The following is a 15,883-nucleotide window of genomic DNA, read 5'->3' as shown; positions in this document are numbered from 1 at the left end:
ATTCTGAGTATTATCTCTTCAAATACGTGTTTTCTTATACTGTTCTCTATCGATCCTTTGCTTCAGCAATCACAATTGTGTATTACTGTGTATGGTATGTATTACAGGTCTTAAATCCTTGTTTCTGGGTTTTGTTTTTTATGTTTTTTATTGTTTTGTGTTTTTGTTTCAATAATTTTTATCATCTGACTTTATATCACTTGATTTTTCTACTATGTCTAATCCATCCAAAATCTTACATAGTGTAAGTGAATTTTTCTTGTGTAATAAATCCATTTTATTGTTTTAAGATTTTTCATTTTCTGCTGTAATTCTCTATCTCTTCATTAATTTTCACAGTATTCCCCTGAATCCCTTAATATATCTAGATGGTCTTTTCTAATGCTCATTAAAACTGGTTGAAAGAGATTTATTGCTAATTCCACCATCTGGTTTATCTATAGATTTGTTTTGTGTTGTTATTGTTTTTAATTTTAGTTTAAGTTTTCTTTTACTTCTCATGTCTTGTAAATTTTAGCTGCATACTAAACATTAGGGATAATACATTGTAGAAAGTCTAGATTATGCTCTCTTCTTTGAAACAATGCTGTGTTTTATTCTGGGGAAAAATTAGAAAAGAAGCAGATTAACGTGGCCTGATTCAACTTTAAGTTGTATCTGAAGAAACTGGTTTGGTCTCATTACCCTTAAAACTAGAAGGCAGACTTAGCCCTTACTCATAAAGTATAGTCTTCCTGGGAAATCAGGAGAAATCCCCAGGTGTTTACCTAAGAATTCTAACTTGCTGGGGTTTGAACTCCAAATGTATCACCAATAATAGTCTACTGAGATTTCCACTGAAACTTTTTTGTCTCAGCTGTGGCTTTCCTTTGATTGATTACCTTTCATGTACAATAATATTAGGCAGGCATCAGCCAAATATTTGAAGAGTTTATACATAATTTTTATGCTTCTCTCTTCATGAAAATTGCCCTTCTGTTTCCAAACAGCCTTTCGTTCCCCAGGGATATTAATGATCTGTATGTGAAAATTCTTTTCCTTGTTTGCCACTGCACACTACAGAACGCCCTTGGAGAAATGCTTAGTTGTATAGCTAAGTTGTAAAACTGATAATTTGCTTCTCTTCTAAGAATTATTTTTTTTTTCAAGTTTCAATCTGCTTTGTTTGCTTTCCAGTGCTTTAAAATAGTTGTTTTGTAAGTTGTTTGGGTAGTTGCTCAAAATTCAGTTACTATTACTATTGGATTAATTTGAACCAAACTACACTACTGAAACCAAAATTTTCAATAATTAACTTTAAAAGTCGCTAACACTAGTTAAACATTTTAAGAGCCAGGTCACTGTTTCCTATCTATTTTAAATTTAATTACCAGAAAAATCTTGAGAGGTACTTAATATTATCATTTCTGTTTGACAAATGCAAAAATTGAGAAAAAGAAAGTGACACTTTTCTCACAAAGTATATAATTTAAAGAGCTGCTCATTGGAAAGTAGCTCTGGAGTGTAATGCTGGATAATGTAGTCTAAAATTTTAATGATTATTGTACATGCATCCTGAACTGAGTATGCAGTTCAGTGGAAGAGTGCTTATCTAAAATGCATATGGTGCTGGACTTAACACCCAGCATTACACATATATGCACACACACACACACACACACACACACACACACATGCAAAATCCACCTGTATTTCTAAATTACTTACTTCACTTTCCTCTGGGAAGATACTTAAAAACATATGGGTATTGTTGCATAGAGAGCTGAATAATGCAGGTTTCTATTAAAATGGTCAGTGAAAATTCTTTCCTGTTCTGTTGAAATATGAACCATACAGTTGAATTTTGTACTGCTTATGTCTCAAGATGTAACTTACCTGGTTATTGTAATCTCTCAAATACACATGTAATGCTGTTTGAATTGTGTATTGACACAAAACATATAAACCCAAAAGAGCTATTAACTGAGTTTACCTATTTTTTTAAAAATTTAATTCTTAGTTTTATTTTGAGACAAGTTCCCACTAAGACTCTAAGTCACTCGGGCTGAACTCAAATTTGCAATCATCCTGCCTCAGTCTCCTGGAGAATAAAAACTTCATACCAAAATCACTTTTTGAACTGCTTTACAGTAAAGAAATTCATGTTAGCCTTATTGACATTTGATTCACAGTTCTGACTGTGCTACATTGTTTCATGGAATGAGACTTTTTTAGGCCTAAAAAGTATATGATGAAAATTTTATTAAATATATGAAAATCATGAAGGTCATAAAAATAATATGACATCATGTAATATCACACAAGATTTAGTGGCAGATTTAGAATCTAAGTACATAAATTCACCTATCTATAACTTTTGAAAAATCATTCTTATATTTTAAAATAGAGTTCAGAAATAACAAAAATTATGTATTTCTAACATGGTAAAAATCTTGCCCTTCTTAATGCAACCTCTGACATAATGATTATTTCATTGGGCTTTCAAATCTATATTAAACAACATATCATTCAGTTAAAATCTATAACTTACTATGAAACTATATTTTTTAGTTCAAATCAATCTGTATTTTCTTTGCTAACTCAGGGAGACATACAGTTGAGTCTAATGATCTGTAACTGTATAGAAATAAAGTATTTAGTAGAATCATTTTTTAAACTGGAGAAAATTACTAAAAATCTCCAAGTATCTCATCGAGCCAACCATATTTATTTCATCAAGCTGTGCCAGCAAGATGTTAGCCATATCCAATGTTTGTCACTTGTCATATGTTTATAATTCCTCAAGTCAACTACAGTTTGTGCTTACTCTTGACAGTAGTAGGAGCATACATCCTTATTCTCAAAGTTAGCAATCATTGCCAGCAATCGTAAATCTGCTCTTTACAATTCAAATATAAATTAATTGTTACTTCACGTTTATGAAATGGAAATAATTTGGTCAAGGTGAAACGACCTTCTTTAAGTGGACCAAGTGTGGATGAAAACTGAAATTCCAATTGCTCTATTGCTGAGCACCGTGCTCCTGTGCCATTCTGTGTTACCCCAGCGTGTGCTTATGAATCTGTTGATAACACCTCATAAGTTTTATACACTTATATGCCTGTCCTATAGGTTTATTTCCCAAAGTATTTTCTATTGGTAACTAGTGTATACTTGGACAAAATGGGACCTAAAAATCTTCCTTAGTCAAATATGTGTGGGATACGTTGATTTCAAATCTTTCCGGTAAATGCTCAGCAGTGAAGATCTAAGAATTCTGTGTTTAGTTTTGTGAGAGACTTCAAGAAGTTTGCCCTAATGACTGTACTAATTTATATTCTCAGTAGTCTTGATGGGGTCCCTTTTTTCCACATCCTGACCAGCATTTGCTGCCTTTTATCATTTGATTACAGCCATTCTGACAAGATTGAGGTGGGATCTCCTTGTGGGTATGATTTTCATTTTCTGGTGATGAATGATGCTGAGTATGTTTTCATAAACCTCTAGACCATTTGTATGTCTTCTCTGAGGAACATTATCACATCCTTTTTCCATTTCTTAAATTTTTTCCTATCCATAAAATTGAGTTATTTTATACTATTTGAATATTAATTCCTTGTCAAAGATATGGCTTGCATTTTTTTCTCACAATTCTTAGATTGTATCTTAACTGTTCATTGTTTCCATTATTGCATAAAACATTTTTTTTTGTTTTCAAAATGGGTAAGCTGTGGAATTAACCTAAGCATTCATCAAAATATAAATGGATAAAGAAAATGTTTTTATACAAAATAGAATGCATTTTATTCTTTTAAAAACAAGAAATTGTCATATTTAACATGATTAAAACTTGAAGAATGTATGTTAACTAAAATAAACTGAATGCAAAGACATGCACTGCATGTTGTCACTTAAATCTGAAATCTAAAACTATAGAAATTGTAAGAGGAGAGAATACTACGGATGTTACCAGAGATTAGGGGCAGAGAAATGGATAATAATTGAAGTATACAAAGCATCAGATATGAAAAGTAATTTTGAATTTTTATCTTCATAATAGCCTAATGAATATAACTAACAAATAAGTACTGTATCTCAGTATAACTAACAATAAATCTCAAAGGCTCTCATCAGAAAAAAATGTCAACTATTTGAGTCATTTGGTAGCTTAATTAGCTTAATTCTGTCAATTAATATTATATTAAAATCATAACATCTCTTTGTATCCCATAAATATATATAACTATAATTTCTCAACATATAGTACAGTTTTTTTTTTTTTTTTAAATTGAGAGAAGCTGTATTAAACCAAGTCAAGCAGGTATTTCTTTTGTTTTGTTTTGGCTTTATCTGAGGTTTTAAAGTACGTGTATATTTCTAAGAAGGTATATTTCTAAAATATGTCCTAATATTATTTGACCAGAGGATCATTTTTTATGTAAGCAACATCTATTACAATATGTTTTAGGTAGAATGGCATTTAGCAAAATTCTTTTGTACTTTCTCACATAATCTCTAGAAAATTATACTAACTTTATGTGATTTTGTAAAAAAAGAAAAAAGTACTAAAATTGTGTGTACATTGATAATAATTAATAGTTACAGCCCACCCATTATCAAGTCCTAGTTGACAATGTAGCCAAGGGCCATCTTGTGGGAAAGGAAGATAGTCTATCTTCATAATAGTGACCGCAGTGATTAGAAATACATTCCAAAGACTTCTAACTTCACTCTGCATGCCAGTGCAGAAGTATTGGTTTTGCTCTCACTTAACTGCCATATCTTTTAAAGTGACTGTATTTATGAAGATTGACATGTTTAATTTTAACTGGTTTTAAACAGTCTCACAGACACCACTACCTGGCAAGATGACAAGGTTGTATTCGAAGAAAGAAGTTTTAAAATTGACAGCCTGTTTAAATCTTTTTCCACTAAAACAATGAATAAGAAAAGAGGCTAGGCACTTTCCCCCTTCTGGGAGCACTTATTTTATGGCCAATGAAATAAAAATGTTATATTAAAACACCTCAGAAAAGCTCAACAGTGATTGCTTGTTTTTATTTGTTAATGACAGAAAAGACTCCTTCAGATCACTGAATTGGTAATGATTTTAGTCCGTGTTAGTAACATATGTGTTTGTGTATGAAGCCTACTTACATTTTAATTCCAGCTGCAACCTTTAAAGTGAGAATTGAAGTAAGCCTTACTTTGCAGTAGAATCTGTGACTCAATGGATACTGAGTGAACATATGACAGATAATCAAAGATAAAGTTTCTACTTTCAAGGAACTTAAAATCTAATCAGGCAAAATGACAAGTATAAATAATCACTACAAAGAAAGCGCAAAATGCTATGAAGTGGGAAGAATCATACTCAGTGGGAAATCATGGGAAATATCATAAATGTAGGTGGATTTGGGCTCTTCATTTAGTGTTTAAATTGCTATCATAGAGGGTTTATTCAGAGTTTTACATAATATAGAACAGGAGTCCTAACTTTTATTAAGTGTTTCTTCCACAAATTCTCTTGTGAGTTTTTCTTCTGTATTTTGAAAAGAGAACAGTATATTGATAGACAGGGGGGAATGTTTATATTGGGTCAGATCATGAATGAGTTTGTTGATTTTATAATCAGTGAAATAAAACAGGGTTTTTGAACAACATAAAAAACATAATTAGTGACATAATCAGGATAAATTTGGAAATATTGTTTTGAAAGAGAACTATAAGAAAGATAAATCAAAAGCAGAGAAATAAGTACAATACTTCAGGCAAAAGGCCTACAACTTAGGTAGCAGAAATATGGGCTGAACAGAGGAGCTGTCCAAGAAGTATTTCAAAGCAGAAATGACAAGAAAGACAATGAGGAGCAGAGGGAAAAAAAAAAAAAAAAAAGTAAGTCCTAGGTTTTAAGCTTCAGTGAAAGAAATTATCATTTTATATACCAAAACAAGTACAAGTGGATAAAAAGCCAAGTGTGGAGTCAAGGGGTATGTTAAAGTTTAGTGACTACATTTGACAGGCTGGTAAAAATTCCAGGTTTAATTCTAAAAAGAATGATTAAAAACTAATATTGCATGAGTAATCAAACTTAAGTCATGGATATTGAGCACTCCTGAGTGATATAATTGGTTCAGTACAAACCACTGGACTATCCACCTTGCACAGAGGGAAACATGTTTAAGCCCATCCATAGAGAAGTTTTATGGCAAAAGGTTTCAGAGAAGGCACTGGAGACATCTGCATAAGAGGCTATTAGAAATATAGCCAAGAAAGAATACAGAGAAAATGGTTGGAAGCAGATTTAAAACATAATTGCATAATTTGAGTGTTACCGTAATGTGGCATAGGTTATCATAGTGGAAAAAAAGTTCACCTTATATGTGAAGCTGTGAAGCATTATGTGCTCTTGCCAGCATCTCTGACCTAATCAGTTGAGGAGTCCAAGCCAAGCCTGTTGGCTCAGTGTTCAGTTCTCTTTGCTAAACACTTGACTGGTTTTCATTCTACTTCTGTTTTTCTGAGTACTTGGGTAATCACAATGTCCTGCATGCATCTTTAAATTTGACATCCTCATACACACTATTCTATATTTGCAGTTAACTTTGTTTGTATCCTTCCCTCTAAATATACCAAGTACAGATTACATTCTAGGAAAATATGTTTTGAGTTAATATTTTTCTTTATTGTATGTATTTTTTAATCATAGTGCACAGCAGGGGTGTTTAAACATTTTGTCCACTGGTGGATAATAACAGATAATAAATATCATCATCAAGACCAAAGAAACACTTCTTCCAGAGTACTGGAGTAATTGCTTCAGTTGGAGTATCCAAAAGGCCATTGAGAGCGAAAATTGTCCTCAAAAAACCTTTAATGAGTTTAAGCTGGAAGACAATCTTGAATGCCCAGCTCTTTACTCTGCTTAATGTGCTTGGCAAGTTTTTTCTAAAGACTATCAGAAGCATTTTGATTGATTTGCTATTAGAACCAGCACATCCCTTCCAGTTAAGGTAATGTAATGCCATACGAATCATACCTGGAAACGGATCTCACTATTAAGTCCAAGAAACTTGAAAGGAAAAAGTACACTGACACTGGACCGTTGTGCCTTTGCTATAAAATCAAAATCTCCAGTCTCCTAAGCCATTTAAGAGTTGTTTTTTGGCCAGCAATTATCTGACATGCTAGCAGAGCTTCAAAGTATACTCTCTAAAATTTTCACTCAAGCTTAGAGAATAAATATTTTAACATATTTTGCTTTCTTTGTATACCCACAGGCTTATTTGTAGGATTATAAAGCCACATACACAAATATTTACATCTAAATAGACATGTGCATGCTGTTCTTAATGTTTAATGTGCATATGTCCATAAAGCACATCACCATAAAATGGAGGTATAACACATTTGCTGAGTCAACATTTTCTATTCCCATTTGATGCCTGAATCTACTACAGAGAGCAAAATGTTTTTGATAAAACCACAGACTGGTCAACAAGAAGATCTATTTCTGAGGGCTCCTGTATGATTCACAGTAGTAGGATTTTTTTTTTTTAATTTGGGAGGCATAGAGGTCATTAATGTCATTTTACAAATGAAGAAACTGAATTCTTGAAAATAAATGTGGAGTTTGTGCCCAACACCCAAATTTCTGTAGGAGAAAAAAAAAGTGAGACTGCTTTGCATCCAATCCCATGAGAAATATTTGTCAGTGACAATTGATTTGAGAAATAGCATCATATGACTGAATCAGCCTTAAGGCCTGGAGGTCAGAATTCTGGACAACATGAGTCTATACTAAACCTTCTCAATATTATATCATTTTTATGATCATTCAAATAAATACGATTAAACATTTATTTTTGCGTCATATATCCCACTGAACATTTCAGGTAGGTTATCTCTCTCAATCTTTATCCTTTAATAATCATCTCTACCTTAAATATAGAAGAGAAGCCCAGAGAGTTTAATTTCTCAGGATCACACAGCTGGAGTTGGGGATCCAGTATTCAAATGGGCATTTATTTGTCTTTAAGTTATTCTCATTAACCACTAAATCAAACCCAAATAAACATGTGCATTTAAAATTGTAAGACTCCAGCAAACTTAAGGATTTACTCACAAAAATTGGTGTTAATACCAAAAAAAAAAATATTAAGGTAATATTAGCTATTACTTGTTAATGAAATAGCTTTTTTGTAAATATTAAAAGAGATAATTCCCTATCATGTGAGGTCTTCAGATTCACTCTTGACTACTTTCCTACCCACCACAATAAATTGTTTACTTTTTCATTACATTTAAAACCAATTATATCTTGTTTTAATAGTGTAAAGGCAACACACCAGCACATAGAAGCTTCATCTCTTGCATATAACTGGTAGAAATAGTTTGCCCCTTTGCTAGAACACTTCTCCCTCTCCCTGCCTCTTTCATCCTTATTTATCCATCCAGGCCTGTTCAAAACTCATTCTGTGAAGTCTTTTGAAACATTTCCTCCACCTATTCTAAGACCTGCCAGGCCCCAGATAGAAGAAATAATAACTTTTTGTTTTGTTTTGTTTTACATTTTTTCTTTTCATTTAGCACTCCACTTGGGTTTCTGTTTTACATAACACATAACATGCCAGTATTCATATAGGTAATGAAGTTGTGTCTCCAATAGATTATAATTCTATGTAGGTACAAAGATAACTTTGTATTCTATTTTTGGGTGTTTTTATTTTTATTTTTTTGTAGTTCTAGGGATCAAATGTTGGGCTTAGAGAATGGTAGGCAATTACTCCACTACTGATCTATAACCCTAGAGCCAGCTCTGCTTTATGTTTTATATTTTGAATACTCAGTACCTAGCACAGCATTTTGCATAGGGTATTTGTTCATTTTATTTCTTTTATATGAGTAATATAAGTTGAATTACTTTGTTTAATAGTCCAGAATTATGTCCTTATTATGAACATTCCTTGAATAACAAGACTATGTCCTCATAAACCTATTACCAAGTTGAAATCTCTGTACCTAATAAATACATTTAATACATATAATGCAGTAAACAAAATACCTTAACATGGCTTACCTTAAACATGCTCAGAACACATGATATTAGCTCATGGTTGGACAAAAATCATCTACCACAAAGTCAGATTTATAGTAAAATATTTAATACTTACTATAATTTATAGAATATTACACTGAAAATGTAAACCAACAGAGTTATCACTACAAGTTGAAAAACTTAAATCATACCACACAAATTGACATCTGTATTCTCTTGAGTTTCCTTGGTATATAATGGCTCTCCAACTTTAATTTGTGCTTCACTAAAATTTCCTGTTTGAAGCAAGATGGGCAGTGAATAAAAAGTCCTGTGATTAGTTCCCCACAGTCTTGCCAATAAGAACAGCCACTCACTCACCAGACCTTTTAACAAGATCTAAAGAAGTCAGGTAAGAGGCCAAGGTTCCTGCTTTTGCTACAACAAAATGAAAAAATGCATTAAAGAAAACAGTGTGTTACACCTTGTCCAACTCCATGCGGCACATTTGGAAGCGACATTTCTTACTGAGGTAAAAGAAAATTAAATGCAGGGCTTAAGCTTGAAACCAAATACCAGGCTCACATTGTGAAAGCCCAGGCTGGGCAAAGTCCTCAAGTCTACCACCAGGGCAATACAATATTCACAGTAAGGAATTCTGTTCTTCAAGGCTGCTCACTGCAACCACCACCCCTTACAAAATCTTGAGCAACAGAGCGGAGAGATAGATTCTTCTGTTGACTAATAAGGTCCACAAGCTAGCACAAGTCTTTATTAAAGTTGCCAAATAGTGCCATATAGATAAAACATCCAATAGAAATTTAGGATGTGTGCAGCCAGAGCTCATGAAATCCAGAAAATGTAGAAAACTCAGGACCATTGATGAGACAGATCTGAGTGTTGGTCTGCATCTTTTCTGCTATGAGGTAAGCCCAGTGCATACCCACTATCTCTGGAGACTATAAGACCCTGTGGCCATGACACTCAAGTACAACCCAGCTTAACATCCACCTTAGAGGACAAGGAACTAGCTTGACTATATGTCCTCCAGTCTCAGACAGCACAGCTAGCTCCAGGTTATTGCTCAGAGATGGGACGTAAAATCTGTCTTGGCACCAGGCAGATACATGTGGTGCAGTTGGATGGACTCACTCCTGCATCACTGTGAATCAGCCAGCTCCTTCTTGAGCTATAGTATACCTGTGATTTTTGCACAAGTTCTTGCACGCACAAGATTCAATATAAGTATAAGTAGCCAAGGAATGGCTTTGATCTGTACTACTACATCAACCTTATAGAGTATATGTGATAAAAAACCCATTTACAGAGTTAACCTCAGCTAGTAAGTATAGCACTTTTCCCCAGGACTTAGTGCTGGGCTGGTGAAACCTAACATACTAATCAGATCTGAAAAATCAAAACTATATGCTTGCCTCTGAAGGATGCCTCTGGAACAACACCAGGAAAACACACACAACTCTAATATATAGAACTTTAATCAAGTAAACATCACCTGTAGCTGATTTTGTTTGTCTTGAGCTACAAGTTGCCTCAGCAATAGGCAGCAGAGCATTGTATGTCATGTCCATTTCTCAGTGTTGTTTTGGTCTTGGAAGGCTGTGAGAAAAGGGTATGACACAGCCTGATGGCATTGATGCTCACAGATGTCACATAGGAATGTGAGACTGTTCCAGTGATGGTTTCTCTGCTCAGAGTTTGGCAGAATGCTATATTGCTTTACTACAGGGTACTAACTGGATGAGGAATCTGGTCTATCCTAATACTAGGAGGAGATTTGTGGGTACATACTTCCTGTTCTGGATACTCTCCTGAATCTTTCTGAAGAACACACCATCAGTGTATTTGGGGTGAACTTGAGCTTGGATTACCCTCTAGTACTAAAACAGTGACAAAAAAAGCCAACAGCAGCCTTCTAGCATATTTAGACTCAGAGTCCATTCAGTGACAAAATACTGGGCAAGACTGTAGGTTCAACAGAGAGAGACAAAGACAAAGATAGCAACAGAAACAGAGAGAGAGAAACAGAGAGAGAAGTTGTGGAAAGACCAAGACTGGCACAAAAACAGGATAAGGAAACCTGAATTAAAAACTTAAACCTTTAATGTCAAGGTGACATTTTATACCAATAAACACTAAGAGCTTTTAGGAAATTATTTCAGCTAGAAATATGCAAGAAACTGACATGAGAATAATTATTATGGGAATCTAAAACAGCTGTTTTAAGGAAACTTAATGAGCTTGAAAAAAACAAAAACAAAACTTTATTATTTCTATAAATATATAGGGATGGAAGGAATTGAAAAATCAAATTATTGAGCTAAAATATATTCAGTGAGATTAAAATGTAATGACATTTAACAAAAGGAATCAAATGGAAATATGAATTAGTAAAAAGAAAAGTTACTTAAACTCCCGAAGAAGAAAAAAGGAAAAAGTGAAGAAGAATTCACAATGCTTCCAGATACGTTGTGACCTATAATGCACCACATCCACAGAAAACTGTATGGTCATTTTAACAGACTTTTCTCTAAATCCTAGAATAAGACAAGAATGCTCACTTTTACTCAATATAGTTCTGACATGAGCCAGAGCAATCAAGCAAGAGAAAAAATTATGAGCATGCAAAATAGAAAGGGGTTAAAATATATCTCTCTCTATATATATATATCTATTGACATCTATATATTTATGTCTGTCATCCATCTATTTATATCTTCTACAATGCCCACAAAGTATGACATGAAAACTAATAAATTAATTTAGTAAACATACAGAATACAAAACCAACATACAAAATCATAGCAATTATATACAGAGAAAGTAAATTAAATAGAAATTAAGAAAGCAATCCCATTTATAATAACTACAAAGAAAGTAGGAATACATTTAACCACAGAGGTAAAAGATCACTACTATGAAACTTATTAAGGAAATTGGAGAAGTTCCACAAATGTGAAACAGCATCTCTGTCCGTTGCTTGACAGATTTGTTAAAATTTCCCTATTATTCAAAGGAATTTACACATTCATGAAATTTCTACCAAAATATCAATGCTATTCATCACAAAACCAAAAAAAAAAAAAAAACAACTCTAAAACTTTTATGAAACCACAAACAACTTCAACAGCCAAAGCATTCATGAGCAAGAAAGAATAAACAGGAGTCTATCTGATTTCAAAATGTACTACAGTACTGTAGTGATAAAAACAGCATGGCATTGACATAAAAACAGACAAGCAGGCCAATGGAACAGAGTAAAGCCTATAAGCATCACTCAACATCACAGCTAACTGATTTTCAATAAAAATGTTAAAAACTCAATGGACAAATGACAGCTGTTTCAATAAACGGTGCTAGCAAAATTGAATACTTACAACAAAAGGTGCTAGCAAAATTGGATACTTACAGAGAGAAGAATGAAACCAGATTCCTGTGATACAGTAACAAAAGCCAAATCAAAAGTAGTAGATTATAGCGGTAAATGTGAAGCCTGACACTGTGAAGCCTCTAAAAACAATGTTTGGCAGGAAAGCTTCAGGATATAGAAACGGCAAGATTATTTCCACAGCACAGGAAAATAAAAGGACATGTGAAACAAAAGCAAAAGTAGTAAAATAGGATTGAATCTATCTAAAATTTTCTTCACAGCAAAGAAAATAATCACTACAGTGTAGAGACAACCTGCAGAGTAGAAGTATTTATATTCATCAGAAAAGAGGATGATATCCAGCACATAAAACAAACTCAAAAATCCAACACATGACAATTGATTCAAAACTAGGCAATAAATCTAAAGAGACATTTCTTAAATGAATACATACAAATAGATACCAAGTACATAAAAAGAGGGCACTAAGCATCAGGGAAAAGAAAATCAAAACCACAACAAAGTATCATCTCGCCACAGTGAGACTGGCTGCTAACAAAAACACTAAAGGGCTAGCAAGGATACAGAGGAAAAGGAACGCTTGTAAACCGTTAGTGGTACAGCAAATTAATGCAATCATATGCAAAAAGTGTGGAGGTTTCTTTTATTTTTGTTCCAGGGATCAAACTCATGACCTCACACTTGCCAGGCAGGGGTTTATACAGCTGAGCTAAGTATCCGGCCCTGTGAAGGTTTCTTAAAACCCTATAATCTATATTCTACTTACTGGTTATTCAAAGAAAGTGAAATCAGCATGTGGAAGAGACATCTGCACTCTCATGTTCATTGCTGCATTATTCAAAATAGTTAAGAAATGGGAACAAACTGAGAGTGGACTGGTTAATGGACAAAGTCATTGTTGTACACATACACAATGAAATACCAGTCAAGCACAAGCACAAATGAGATCTGACCACTTGCAGCAATATGGATGGAATTGGAGGTCACTATGCTAAGTGAAATAAGCCAGAAACAGATAGAAAAGTACCACATGGCCTCATTTGTGTGTAACCTAAAAAAGGTGATTTCATAGATGTTCAGAGTAGAATAGTGTTTATTTAAAAAAGTGTTTACTAGAGAATAGAAAAAGAAGGGTGGGTGGAAGATGGGAAATATTGATCAATGGGCATTAAGTTACAGTGAGTTAGAAAAAAACAAGTTCTCATATGCACTGCAACTAACTATAGATAACAATAATATACTGTATATTTTGAATGGCTAGAAGAAAGTATTTGAAAAATTTTTACCACAAAGTAATAATAAATCAGATAAATTCCTAACCTTTTAAAACGTGTTTAATCATTATACTATAGATGATACACATATAGATATTACATGGTAGCCAATTAATATAAAAATTAAAGAAAATATTTTTTCTGAATTTTAATTTTTTATTTAAAAAAGTAAATAGAAGAAAATAGAAATGATACAGAATTTCAGAAAAGAAAAGAAAAAAGTAGGGAATTAACACTAGTTAATATATTACACATTGCTATCGCCGAACTGTTTGTTCAGGTTACAGAATCTGGACACAAAAGTGATCAATCAAACAATGACAGCACAGACTTTTCTTTTTGATGAACTAAGAGAGATTAGTAGTATAGTTATCTATCTAATGTACATTTACATACATAAATTTGTATGTGTACCAACATACATATAATATTTTCTTTCTTTCTTTTTTTTCATTTTCCCTGTATTATTCAGCTATAAAAAGGATGACCTTGAGGCTTTTATAGGTAAATGGAGGCAACTTGAGACTATACTTGTAAATGAAATAAATCAGAGTCACATTTGTAAATATTGTATTGGCTCCCTAGTGTAAAACATAATTAATAATAATAATAATGATAATCTTAAAGAGTAATAAGATCCAAAATGTACAATAGAAATTGTAACAAAGGGAAGGAAAGTGCTCAAAAGGAAAGAAAATATTTATTAAAATCTCAGACATTTATATACAATGTAGACCCCAGGCACTGAGTAATTTGTATAGCAATTGGTGCAAAATGGGTATGTGACCCAACATGGTTGAATCAGAATGAGGAGCTACCAAAATAAGGAAAGATTTTCTAATATACTTCTCAAATACTTTAAAAATTTCAAACAAGAGAGGGTAGAGTTGAGAGAAGAAACAATTTTATGTCATTGTCACTTAAGTTCCTATACTTAGTAATTTTCATCATAACCCTGGACTTTTGAAATAAAAATTCATTTTACCTTAAGTTAAAGTTGGCTTTCCAAGACAAAAATCAGACAACCTAAATTCCATATAATGTTATTAATTTATTGAAACTAGTTCAAGTTCATGTAGGTTTAAAAAATCAATTCTAAAAAGAAAGAGGGAAATAAAATAGTACAGTTTCTTCTTGTGGAGACAGTCCCAAATTTCCTACTACAAACACTAAGTCGCCAACAACCTTGCCAGTATTTCTGAGTTTCATTGCTTTCCAGGGAGTCCTCTGCAATCATGAATTTAAATTTGGAAGAATGTTGTTTTGGTAGAAGATTGCCAAGTATTAAAAGAGAAAGAATGAGAGAGAGAGAGAGACAGAGAGAGACAGAGAGAGAGAGAGAGAGAGAGAGAGAGAGAGAGAGAGAGAGAGAGGATGAGAATGAGTCTTAAAAGAGGAGACCACCCTCACAGATCTGCCCATGAGATATTTGCCATTTGTGAAGTGATCTATCACCTCAGTTGAGGACAAACTCAGCAAGAATAAGCCATTGTTTTTTTCTTTGTGTAACTTCTCCTATATACTGGTCTCTCTTTGTGTCCTTTTATTTCTGTTTATATTTGCTTACTAGTATTACTGTGTTAAAAAAGCTCCACAAACTAACTGTTTATAATCATAAAATTTTATTGACTTAAAGTTAAGTGGTAAGAAGTTCTCCTAGTTTCCTGGCTATCTTTGGTGTCTCCTTTTTGCCTTTTGTAGTCAGTGTGTGTGTGTGTGTGTGTGTGTGTGTGTGTGTGTGTGTGTGTGTATGCGACAGAGACAGGGAAAGAGAGACAAAGAGAAAGTTTGAGACTGCCTTTTTAATAAGGATATTATGCATATGATTTCACCTTACCTGATTATATCCGCAACTATCCATTTCCACATTCTGAGATACTGGATTGATAGGGGATGTGTAATTCATCCCATTAACACTGATACCCAATGTCCTCTTCATCAAGACATGTGTTTGTGGACCATTATAATGAATGCAGTACAGCTAAAGAATAAGAACTTTAGTGAAACTAGTCTAAGAAGGTGACTAGGGTTGAAACAACGTTCATTTTGGAAAAGAAAAATGTAAAAGAAGAAAGCCAAATTGGTCCAATGACAAGCGAAGTAGTTTGAAGGTTACAGCTGAGTCATCTTGATTACAATAAGATGTGCATGCTTGTGTATACATCCACACAATTTCAGGAACCT

This window comes from Cavia porcellus, unplaced genomic scaffold (assembly GCF_034190915.1).
Source record: "Cavia porcellus strain 051 isolate PalLab524CR breed Dunkin Hartley unplaced genomic scaffold, mCavPor4.1 scaffold_19, whole genome shotgun sequence".
Classification (NCBI taxonomy): Eukaryota; Metazoa; Chordata; class Mammalia; order Rodentia; family Caviidae; genus Cavia; species Cavia porcellus.
Note: the sequence above shows the minus strand (reverse complement) of the source record.